This window comes from Cavia porcellus, unplaced genomic scaffold (assembly GCF_034190915.1).
Source record: "Cavia porcellus strain 051 isolate PalLab524CR breed Dunkin Hartley unplaced genomic scaffold, mCavPor4.1 scaffold_2, whole genome shotgun sequence".
Lineage (NCBI taxonomy): Eukaryota > Metazoa > Chordata > Mammalia > Rodentia > Caviidae > Cavia > Cavia porcellus.
In genome coordinates this window covers 144996953-145010178 of record NW_026947485.1, presented here as the reverse complement: position 1 = coordinate 145010178, position 13226 = coordinate 144996953, and the positions used below count along the sequence as shown (strand labels likewise).

Below are 13226 nucleotides of genomic sequence, written 5' to 3'. Positions count from 1 at the left end.
AAATAAATGCATCAAGTTCAAAAACAGTTTCTGGAAGTCGATTGAAGGCACTGACAAGCAATTATATATTCACATAGAAATCTACAATCAAATAAAGTTGGTTTAGCTGTCCATACAGAAGCTAATTGACCAGATGTACTCCAGAATAAGACAATCTCATATTTGCATTGCACAAGTAAATGAAACTGTTAAACCAATTTCATCTAAATAAAGAGGGAGAATAAAATGAAATTTGCAAACATCAAGATAAAATTCAATAACTGATATGTTTATAAAAATGTGAAAAAAATCCATGGAGAAGTAAGGGAAATGGACTGACATAAATACCCTTCACCAAATCATTAAATGCCAATATCATATAGTAAAAAAAAGAGTTAAATTTATCTAATGTCTAATATAACAGGCATTAACACATATCTTACCATAAAAAATAAAAATGTAATATTATGTCATAGGACACAAACTATTAATTTTAGCTGTCGTGTTGTGGATTCTTTTTTATTGTTTGTATTTATGATACTGAAGCTGAACTGAAAGAGAAACTTATTACTTATATAGATAGCATTCACAAATTTTACCTGAAAACCTAATAGGTATGACATGTTTCAGATTTTATTGTTTCTAGTACTCAAGAAAAAAACTGTCAGTGTGCTAAATTTGATTTTGTTACTCTTCCTTTGCCAGCAAAAAAAGAGAAAAGTAAAAGTAAAGAAATAAAACCTTTGCAGTATAAATTTCCCATCTGTCAACTACCTTTCCAGTTGTTTTCAAGTGAGATAGTCTGAAATCACCTATTACATACACCTTTAGACTTTTCAAATCAATGTATTTCAAGTTCAAATTTTTAGGAGGTGGAAAGTGACAATGAAGACCCTTAAGAAAACATGGCACACCACAAAGAAAAGTCTTTGTGTAAAAATTAGAAAGATTTGGCGGTCGTTGGTATTAAGTTTTCCTTTTAAATGAATGCGTGTGAAGCATTAGCATCTTTTGTCAGGTCCTAAAGCTCTTCCCCGTCTTTTCCTGTTAGTATGTGTTTGCAGCACATAATGACTTAATTCCTCATCTGTAATTGCTGCAAATGCATCACACATCCTTTTTTCCTCATTTGTTTCTCTCCTCTCTGCCTTCTCTCTATCTCTTGGTCCCCTTCCTTTTTGCAAAACATGTATCTTTCTCTTGCCTATTATCTATATTTTCAATTTCTTCTTTATATTTTGGATTTCTCTTACAATACAAATTACGTGATAGTTATGCTTGTGTATCAAATTTATTTCACCTAACGTGATCTCAATGTGCATACATTTTCCTACAAATGAGTGAAGTTTCCAATCTTTAGGGCAGATACTGTTGTGTATAAATAACACACTGTCTTCTCATTACACGGAAAGGGATAGCATATAAACTATTTGATTCAGGGGCTTTCTCATATAATCACTATTTTCTGCATACAGTATTATGATCCCAATAAAAATGGACCACTGTTTAGTAACAGAAATGAAATTATATAGGAACATTATTAACATGGAGTATTTTCAGACTTTGTTCACTAAAGCTGAATTCAGAGTAATTGTGTCTATGAAAATGTATATTTTTATTGTCTTTGGAAGCTATTTTCACTACCTTCTTTAGCACACATAATCAAAAGTTTTAATGTGTCAGTTTATTGTTTCTCTGTTTAATGGGTATTGTGTTCCTTCTTTATGTGTTGTTAATTTGCATGGTTACTTATTCGTTTCATTTTTATTAGTGGTGCTTGCAGTGCACACAGCTGATATCCATCCTGGAGAGTGAGTATGTGTGCCTAATACCAGCTTAACTACTTTTTTAAGCTCCTTCCCTCCTGCCTTCCTTCTTCCTCCTCTGAATCCCTTTTCTCCATTTTTGTTCTTGTTGACATTATTAATCTTATCTTATGTTTATGATATATAATGTTTACACTCATTGAGGTAATGAGGTTCCTCTTCACATTGTATTTTCATCTATCTCCCTTCCCCTTGCTTCTCTCTCATCCTAGTTCTCCTGTATTCATACCCTACTGCTTGAATAAGCACAGTGTGTTTTTTTAAGACAGCACAGCTTTCCTCATGTAAATATGATTTTTCTTTCTTCCTGAATATTTTTAGTACTCCTTGGGATATATTGATCTTATCACCAATCTTCAAGTGAAGCCTCAGACAATTCTACAAAGTCCTGCAGCTATATCATGATGTAAACTTGGCATTTAAAAAAAAAACATTTGTATATTTATTAATTACCCAAAGTGAAATGTAATCTATAGAGACTAATACACATGATTTGGTGTAAAGGTGAGCTAAAGTGGCAAGGTAGGCTGAGAAGTTTATGAATTTTGTATTTTCTAAAGATTTGATGGGCATGAATTAATTGTTTATGATTTCTGTATGATTTCACTGTATATATGTTTAAGTGTATTCAATACTTTTTCATCTATTAAACACACTATATTTATTCTTTACTTTTACTTTATATTTGTCAGAGTGTATATCTTCAATTTATTAAATAACAACATTGGTTTTGCCCTGAGCTATGAGCAGGATCTTTTTTGCATAACCACCTTGCAACAGTCAGGATAGGTAGACCATTGGTAGGTATTCACCCCACTAAGTTTTAATTAAATAATTTTTGTTTTTCATTTCCACAAGAAAGTAGAAAAAAGCTCCCACTTGGGAAAGGTGAGAAAACTCATGCCAACAATCATATGCTTATAGAATACTTACATTATGTCAAATAAAATTCTAAGTGGTTCATGTTTAAAACCACAGATTTTGGAATCTTCTGCAATGTGTTTTATTCCCAAAGTTGCTTCTGCCTTGTATGATCTGTAATAAAATATTAATCTCAATAGCTTTCAGTTGAATAATTTATAGCAGTAAAATAAAAAAAAATATAATCTATGTTATAGGAGGTAATCATTATACAATATAACAATAGAACTCATTAAATTGATTGTTTCAGTTGCTTCCCATCCTGTTTTTTTTTCTACCAAACTTTCAAAAAATGTACATCGGAAACAGTTAAAGAATTCTAATATACAAGAGGGAAAAGAGTAGAACTTTTTCAATCAGGGTTTCACTATGTAGTTCAGGCTGGCCTTGAACTGGCCTCAAATTCACAGATATTCTCCTGCCTCAGCCTCCTGAGTGTTTAGATTATGCACCACGATGCCCAGCTCATTTTCTTCTTTTGAAGTGGATCACAGAGACTCATTAATTTATTCTATGTTGTAGGTGTTCTACTTCTTTCTCTAAACCACATTGCTGAGATATGGACTCTTTAGAACATAGGCATTTGAGGAGTAGAACTTATAAGAAATATTTGGATTTTTTATCATAAGTGAATCATGAAGGTACATGGTTAATTTGCTTGAAATAAACATTGACAATCTGATGGTTGTGGATCAGGGACAGAGGAAGGAATGACCTACCTTATTGTTACATCATCAGAGCATTCAGCTTTCTCTAAGGAAACCAAAGAGCCACATTTTGGGCCTGTAAGTGATCAACAACTGGGCATAGGTGGCAGGGCACTAGTGCCAGTCTCCATAATCTAAGAGCAAAGAGACAAGCTTGTCTTTAACCAAACGTGCCTGCCATCAGATCTTGGCCTCACCGCTTACCAGATACAAACTTCTGAGTTTTCTGAGATGGATTTTTTCAGTAACACTGTAAAATGCCATGCCCTCTAAAGTTATTTTGAAGAATCCAGGGGATACATGTAAGACTTCACAGGCTCCCTTTTGTTGTATTCACAGTCTTAGAACGTGAAACCATCAATCTTATACTTCAGTTTCAAGGCCAATATGTCTCATATACATTATACAGCAAGTAAAATTACTAATATGGAGAACTGTCATTTACTGACCGGTATGACTCTTGGATTTTATGTGTATGTCATGTAATAGTATTGCCCTTAGGGATGCTTACATCTCTGGTTGGAGCTCTACATGACACTGATAGTAGTCCCTAACTGATAGAGTCCCTAACTCCAGATGACCAATAAATTCTAATTTATTTATTTTGCAAAGACCCAACTTTAGTACTATATGTTTTGATTTTTCCTAGTTTTATAAATGTTCCAATATATCTTTGTCTAAATTCATTAAAATGAATCCTCTTGATTCCTTACTAAGTTAATCAGGACCCCTAATCTTACAAAAATTAACAATGTTCCAAAGTACACACTTTTAAAGAATAAATTTGATATTTTGTGACTATAATTAATTTTTTTAAGTTTTAATTTTTTAAGTTTTTTTAGTTTTTTAAGTTTTTAAAGTTTTAATTGTGATCCTTTCTGGATCATAATTAACTCATTTTAAATCAAGTAAAATAAATCATGAAAATCTCATTATAAAAATGATAAATTGGCATGCTATAAATATTTCTAAGATACTGCTACAGGAAAAATGTGCATGTTATATGATAATATGATTAAGAAATACTATACTCTGAAATTTGTAGTAATTAAATATTTTTCTCACAGTGTAACATGAATGCTTTTGTTTCACAAATATTTCAGAATAATGCAAATTGAAGTTATGATTTTACCCTAAAAATTGTGAAGTTTTTATAAACATATTTCTTATGTAGTAACTAGAAAATGAAACAGAGCTACAATAGATGTTAGTGCTATGTATCAAAATCTTGCTTGGCTCTTGCTTAGCTGACTAGGAGAAGTGATCTTCTTTGCTACCTTTAAATGTAATCATGTAACTTCTTTCAGGCAACGAAGTATAAAGTGATTCAAGCCATTTTTATGCAGAAGTTTTACACATCAGCACATGTATAAAAATCTGTATTGCTCATTAGTTTTGCAGTGGTGAACAGAAAATAGATCCACACATAATCTGAAATGGATATGTAGCCCTTTTGAAGAATAAAATTTTCTCTTTAATCTCCTAAACTTTTGAAATTTATTTATTACTGCCATGTAAGGTAGGATACTCTAACTGATGCGATAATTAAAGAAGTTAATGGTCATGGACGTAAACCAGTTTTTACATAGCCATGACAAGAATTCTGAAAACAATGAGAAAATGATAATAAAAGGGAAATAAAACCTTGTAAGTAAAAAGGGGAAGACGGGTTAAAGTGAGGGGAATGGGAAGAAAAAGAAGAATTGAGGTGTTTTGTATACAGGAACAAATTCCCTGGGATGAATGTGATTATTATGTATATCTAAATTGTAACAATGAACTTAGTGAAAAGGGGAAAAATAGAACTCTAAAATTATGTTTAGCATTTTTTTAAATTTTGAAGTTCTTATCGTATCCACTTACATGTTAAATTCTTTTTATCTGTGATCTTATTCAGTCCTCACAGAAACTTAAAAAAAAATGCATGCAATACTTCACTGAAGATTTTATGTTAGAGGAAACAGAGATTTACAGAGATTAATACTATAAATTCATGCAGTGAATATGCAGATGTAGACACCAAACACATCCTTTTTTTTCTAATTACGTCTAAATAACATGCTAATTATCTCTTGTACATTATGAAAAATGAGCAAATAAAGTGAACTGAATTAACCCTGAACAGTTAGTAATTGTTACTGTTTTAGCCACTTGTATCAAGAAACTTAATATGTGAAAGGCAAGGAAGTGGTAGACGATACATGTGCTTAGAAGAATAAGACATTAATTTTCATAACGGGATAGTTGGAGATCTTGGGGAAATGTGGAGGTGAAATTAGATTGAAAAACATGCGTGCGTCTGTTTAATAAACTACACAGAACACTCCTAATTAAGGAAATATGGAACCTGAAGCAAGCTATCTCGGAGAAGCTCAATCACAGCAAAGTAATGACATTCTAATTATGTATTATGGAATATTGTGAATCTCACAACAGCAAATGGGCAGAAAGTGCAGTCATGAATTCCCCAAAGGAGAAGATTTGAAATCACTGCTATTAGGAATTGAATCTTGAGACATTATTTGTATCTCATTTTCCCTAGAATGCATTTTCACTATGGAAAGAATAAGAAATATGTGAAGATAATTTACTCTTTTATAAGTCTAAAGTTTTGCAACAAAATTTAATATTTTAAAATATATTTTACCTAGATTAGTAACCTAAATTAGTAAGAATATAAGTGGTAAGTTTCAAAAATAATAATGGGCTTTGTGTAAAATAGTTTACACTTGATATTAATTAAAAAAAAATTCCACAAAATGGTCAGTTTTGAATTCCTATCTGTGTGTACATGTTGATACAAATTTGAAAGCAAATTTCTTAAGATATATTTCTTAGGCTATATTTTGACTATGAATGTCTTAGGAACTGAAAAATATAAGACATCATGTGTGCTTGAAGTAAGGTACACATATGAAGATGTGGGTTGTACATATTTGATATTTCATAATGTTCAAAGAGTGTAAAATTGACCAATTCTACTGACAAATTCAAAAATGCATGAGATTATCTTTCCTTTTATATATTTGTTTGAAAACTTATTATTTAGAAATGTTATATAGATTTCCTGATATAGTTTACTCTGTAGTAACCACAATTTTTAATTTTTTAATACAAAGCACAAAACTGTAATGAATAATAAATACAAATCCTTTAGCATTTTCTCAAATATTTTTGATACATTTGCTAATTAGAGACTTATAAAGTGCAAGATTTATTCCAAACAAAACAAGGATTAGAGAGTTGCACAGTTAGTTAAATGTTTATTTAAAGATGATTTTGAATGTCTTTTAAATAGGAAACAATTAAATTGTTATTCTTTTCCTTTTTGAACCTTCCTCATTTTCTGCTTCAGTGTGCAATGTGCAACATTGTCATATTAAAGGAAACATCGTGGAACATTAACAAAGATTTAAGTTCAAAAATTACAGCTTGATATTTTGTTTATACATTTTTTAAATCAAATCATTTGTTATCATTGTGTGTAGTAGGTTTCTCACAGCATCATCAGTCTTAGGGGTTCTGAGTTTTCTTTATTATATTTCTTTCATATCAGAGATGGAGTCAAGAGCATAACCTTAGTGTGTGAAGCCACCTGATCCCCAGGTCAGACTTTGAAGCTGTTTACATTTAACTGCCTGTTACTCTTTTTCCTGAAATTATAAATATGTCTGTTTTCCAGTTCATTAAAATAGCTCCACCCTCTGCCTGAGTCACTGTTATTGTCAAGAGTGACTAAAGAAGCCAGGTCCCGAGGCACAGAGGGGAGAGACACAAGTGTGACTTTATTCTGCTGTTTACTCTGGAAACTAACCTGTGCGCTGATGACATTTGCACACTTGTAACCTGGCTAAACCACAATACAAAGCAGGCAATTCTTGTTTTCTTGCCTAATAAGAAGTTGTATCTTCTACTGACTCTTTTGTGAATTTTTATCTAAAATATTTTTCAGTCAGACATTCCCTTCTTACATAGTCTCAGGTATTGTTTCTAATAAAGTGAGGAGTTCCCAATCTACCCTCAGGTCATAATTTATACTTTACAGCTCTACTTCTTCAGCTCTTAAATGTAGCGTAAGTAATTTATATCTTTAAATGCAGTGTGAAGAGTTAAACTGGAATTAAACGTAATTTACTTTATTCTCAGGTGTGATATCCTTTTGTTTTGATATACCTCCAGTTGGGAGGAGTTAAAAAGTATTAAACTTGAGTTCATTAACAGTTTTAGCTTACAATGAAGCCCCAGTAATTTCTGATCTGGTATGTGCAACCAGGCAATAAATTTCAGATCAATTTTCTTAGTTTGCAAATCTGTTTACATGGTAACTTACTCAGTTCTGTGCTTGTCTTTCATGTGTACTGACATTTTAGCTACTTAAAATAGAGGAATTTTCACACATAATATTATTTCCAATCCCTCCTTTGTATTTTTTCTTCCTTGACAGTCATATCTACCAAAGCATAACTCACAACAATTAAACACTAATGTAAAACCATGTAACTTGTCGTTCTGGAGAATTTACTTCTTTCAAAGATCTCTTCATTTTCTTCTCAAAGAAATTTTACATAATACAAAATATTTACTTTTATATTCAGTTTGGAAAGGTAATCAAGTTATAGTCATTATAGATATTTGATGATAGGATGATATGATTTAAATCCACCCAATAATTTATACTTCACCCAGTGCTTTCCAATGAATCATACCATGAAAATAAGCTTGCTTACTATTGTTCATTGGTGGGAACAATATAAAAGAATAATGTGACTTACCCCAAATTGTGTAGCTCAAGTGTGTTAATAGATTCCAACTCGGGAAATCTAATTTCAGATCCCTGGAATCTCCTGTTATGCTGACAGGGATTTCACAGAGTGAGACATTAAAAGACGTTACCAGTTAAAAGAGAATGTGATAGAACTATGCCGTGATTGCGGTTCTAAATCGCTTAAAATGTACATCTATATTTGAAGTGGGACAGAGAGAGAATGCGAGTCCTTGGCTTTCAGGAAAGATTGGAGGAAAATTGCATCATATTTATTCAGTGTTCAGTGATGCAGCAAATGATGATATCAATGTTTCCCAAATATCTGATTTGGCATCAAGTTCTAGTGCTTTCTATTTCGTCCCATTATGAATAATAATGAATGCATCAGTTAATCTCTCCCTGCCTTCACTTATTATACAAATATTTTAATTTCATGTAAATGCAAGGTTGCTATATTTTCATAGGTTTTAATATATCTTCTACTAAAATATGTACTCAATTGGAACATAACATTTGGTAGACAGAAAAAGCCCTATAAATATAAAAAACATAAAAACATATTACATGCAATGACGTGTTCATGTTTCTGGTAATTATATTTGGGGTGATAGTTGATTTTTAGAATTTAAAATACTAGAATAGGTTTTTCTTGAAAATAAAAAGAAAACTTTTCAGATGGTCTTTTAAAAATGGACTGAAGCATTATAAATAATATTTGATTATTCTGGGTCTATACTGATAATTTAAGAATGTTGATTTCTTAATGTTAAGGAATTTTAATCTTATCTTTATTTTAATAATTTATTTGTCTTTCCTCATTTAGCAGAGCTTTTACTGAGTGCCTGGAGTTAAACTTGCTATTAAAATAAATACACTAGGAAAGTTAAAAGAAGCATATGGAATCAGTTTTCAAAAGATAATTTGTCCTTTAACTACTTCCTTTTGAATGAGATGATAGAAAACAGGGGGGTAGATTTTGTGGGGGTAAAAAGGGGACTTGGAGAAGGAGGGCAAGAAGAGGAAGGAAACAGAAATAAGAACAATCAAGTTGTGATATGTGTATGCTCCAGTTTCCACAAGCAAATGTAATTATGTATTGCAAACATACACTAATAAAAAATAATAAAGCATCACAGATGCCTCCACAGAAATGCAGGAAATTATTGATACTAATTACAAAAATTTACATTCTAATGAGAGGCTAATGTCCCTACTTTTCCACAGTTATCTAATTATAAGTGACAGTATTACAAGATACCTGAAAGCAATAATGTAATTCTAATTAATATTTTTGTGGAATAAAGTTTTGGAAAAATGAATATGATACACAAATTTACTTATGATCATGAAACTGGTACTGGTAAACATAGTCAAAATGTAAACTACTACAATATATTGATTTATGTTTATAAAATATAATTAATATCCCAGAAAGTAGAAATTAATAGCCTAATGTTACCTACTATGTAAATATACTAGAGTTTAATACAGGTTCTTCTTCATTCTGCTATTTTTTGTGCTATCATGTTACTAAAAATAACAGTCTAAGATTTAGGTAGGAAGTTCAACAGATTTTCTTAGGTCCTCTTTATTTAGACCACTGGAATGTTTATGATGCCAGTTTATATGTCTTTGTGACCTAAAATCTGAACTTCAAAACAAACTTTGAATAATGATTAAGTGAGTACTGGGCTGTTGTGATCACATATCAAAGACTTTGCACATCTCTGGCTGACTCTATCCTTAACCAACAAAACCCATAAGAAACTCTGAAATTCCAAGTAAATGTTAGCACATCAAGCAGATCAGCATGACTTGCTAAATTCATATAGGAAACAAGAACAGAGGCAAGTTGTAATACACTCTTGCAACAAGAATATGTGAATTTTATTTTTTGAACTTAATAAACAAATTTTCCTGCTTTTGTGCATAGAGTTTCCGTGCCTGCTCTTTTATGATTCCTATATTCCCTTGCCTTCGCAGCGCACACATTCTGTATGCCTTCTTTGGCATTTTCCTCTCCTTCCAACCTTCACTTAGTATTTCCATTTCCACAAATTGTGATTAATAAACTGATCATTATGTTAATACTTGCCTCACATCAGGACAAAAAGAAAGTATTTTCAATCAGTATTTTCATTCACATAATGAATGACACATAATCACAGAATGTTCACTTCATAATTGCTAAAATCTCTTTCTGGCTTAGTAGCTAATCACGAGGCTCGCGAGCGCCCCTGCATGGACTCCCAAGGTTTAGTTTCTCCCATATTTTCCGCAGATACCCACAAGTATTTTTGTGTTCAATACCTGTCCTGTCTGGTCCAATACCTTTGAATCTGAGACACATTAACTTCAGGTAACGGGCTGTCACTGTCTGAATTCCTCGACTCAATTGTCAACAAAGTGCGCTGTTTATTTCCCCTAGTAACAAAGAATAGTGTTGAAGAAAACTACCTGAAGGGCCAAGTAAAATTAAAAGGAAAAATAAGAATTTATCTTTGCCTTACCTTTACATAGAATTTCCTTATTATTAGGTCTGAGACACTTTCTCCTTACTTAAGTTCTTGTACATAGACATCTTTTCAGTTAAAGGAAAAAAATTCATTTTGTATAATATTCTTTGCCAGAGAACCTGAAATATATATTATGTGAACTTGTTTTCCCTAATGTTACTCTAACTCTGCTTTTCAGAAAGGAAATGACTGTCTAATCAGTGTGGAGTGAAATATGTTCCCTTAACAATAGAGTTCTCCAAAGTGCATACTGCCTTTCTTGAAATGGTATTTTTCCCTCCCTCCACTATAACCTGTCATTATAACTGAAGATTCATTCAAACTTTAAAGCGATTAAGTTACAAAACTACCATAAAATGAAGGCTAAAATGCCTGCATAATTAAAACAAAAAGACTGACTTAAGTTCTCATCAAAATATCTACGTCTAATGAAGGTAATGGAAAGTTTTTAAGTGATTTTCGTCTCCCTTCAGAAACGGTTTACTCAGTAGATAAGTTGACTGGAAAAGCATTTTCTCTGTTTGCTTCAAGTTCATTTCTGCATCCCATTATTTCTCAATGTGAGATAAAATTCTGTTCAAGATCAATCAGAGAAATTTCTGAGTCAAAAAGTTATGAACTTATTAATTAAATTACAGTGAAATAAATAAATATTGGAGCATAAATAAATATTGTTATAAAAAAGGCATATTTATAAAACATAGTTTCAAGAAGATTGTGGATGTTTTATTTCAAAGGAATAAAAGAAATTCCATGACTTGCTTGGGGTTTTCTAAGGTACTGGTCTCCTGACTCCATTATTTACGAACTATGCTAAGTGAATTTATTCTTCGGCGAAAGAGTTGAATTTGAAAAGACAATTGAAATAGAAGGCTTTTATAAAGCAGCTACTGAGATGGGCCCTTCTGTTGTGAGTTGGAAGACTACTCGATACATGGACAGAAGTACTTGGCTTTCAACCCACTCGAGATGAAATAGTCTTGCGGTTTGTTTTCAAATTCTGTGCTTATAAAGACAAATGTGCAGGGTTCCTTAAGTGTTCCCAGATGAAAACTAGTATCATACCAGAGAAAGCAAAATCATATTGGAAGTCTTAAAAATGAATAGCAAGAAATGGGAAATATATATATAATTATATATTACAAAATATATTTTATATATTATATATTAATATTATATTTATACCTGGATTATTTATATATTACATATTATATTTATATATTTTTCTTACTGTGGAAAAATAAAATTCATTAGCAACATTCAATTTGCTTCAAATGTAAGTGAAGTTATTGCAAAATTAGTGTTTTATCTAAATATAAAATCTCAAATACAATCCTAAATGTTGCTGGTTGAACACATCAGGAATTCCTTTGGCTTGATTCACCTCGCCTGTCACATAACAAAAGTCTCAGGACTAGAAGCAGTTAAATACGTGCTTAACAAATTATTTCTGAAGCCTGGCTTTGGGCTGGGTATAGTGCTGGGTCAAGCTTCTCCATAATGAAAACTTGTTGGAAAAAGGAAAGTAATTTCAAATGTAAGGTAATGTGTTTTATGTGAGGAATCTAGACCTGGGTGATAAATTTAAAAAGTCAAGGGAGATATTTTTCAAAATTCTACAATAAAGGAGAAGAGCTGGACGTTTGAGCTCAATTCTATTAAAAACTAAAAGCAAAAAACGAGAATTAAGTGCTGGATTGGGAAAACAGATAAATGTGTTTGCTGACTGCCTTTTCAAAAAAAAACTTTATAAAATGTTGCATCTAAAGGGTCAAAGGCAGTATCTATTATAACAGGTAAATCAGGAGATCATGGTTAGGAAGAAATCTTTCTAAGTCAAGTCAAACAGAAGGGAACATTAGGACGTCTTTTGTCAAAGGATAAAAAATAAAACTGGATTCATTCTAAACTCAACTCAAGTGACCTATGAAAATATATCAATAATCTTTACTAAGCAGTACATTTATAGTCAAATCATTGTTTTTTTTTTTTCTTCTTTCCCATGTCCATTTATTTCTTGCAGCAAGATCTGAAAAGAGCAATATTCCCTGCCACCAGGAACACGTTTCAAAACAAACAAATATTTACATCACACAGTTCCTGCTACGCTATCAAAGCTCTAAAATTCATGTTGCCATGTTACGGTGCTTCACTTCACTGTAGCTTTTTAGACAGGAAGTATAAAAACCATTCAAAACCTTTTATCACTCATCTTCTACTTTTTAGAACCCACCCTTGTGTTTCGTGATGAACAAAAGATACAGAAACACATTTACTGTGACATGGTGGATGTCTAGTACCATTTGGGGAAACATTTTAGATAAGGTCTCCGTATAAAAGTTTTAATTAATTATTGAGCATGTTAATGAACACTGCAACACTCAAAATATCATCATACAAAAAATTTGCTGTGTGCTCTTATAGGTTGCCTTTGAACAAATCATCTCTCACATTTATAGGGCATCCATATCATAAATGAAATAAAACAATAACCAGACATACTTAAAAAAAA

At 31.7% G+C, this 13226-nt stretch overlaps 1 long non-coding RNA gene across 1 annotated transcript in view; it reads right to left on the bottom strand.

The window, feature by feature from the left end:
• The window catches only part of LOC134472933 (uncharacterized), a 37701-nt gene extending 29352 nt beyond the window's left edge, over positions 1-8349 (bottom strand). The window contains exons 1-2 of the long non-coding RNA XR_010042967.1: positions 8206-8349; positions 2739-2840 (exon numbers count right to left, since the gene is read on the bottom strand). This is a non-coding gene — a long non-coding RNA (uncharacterized LOC134472933). The remainder of the gene's footprint in view (positions 1-2738; positions 2841-8205) is intronic.
• Positions 8350-13226: the final 4877 nt, after the last annotated feature.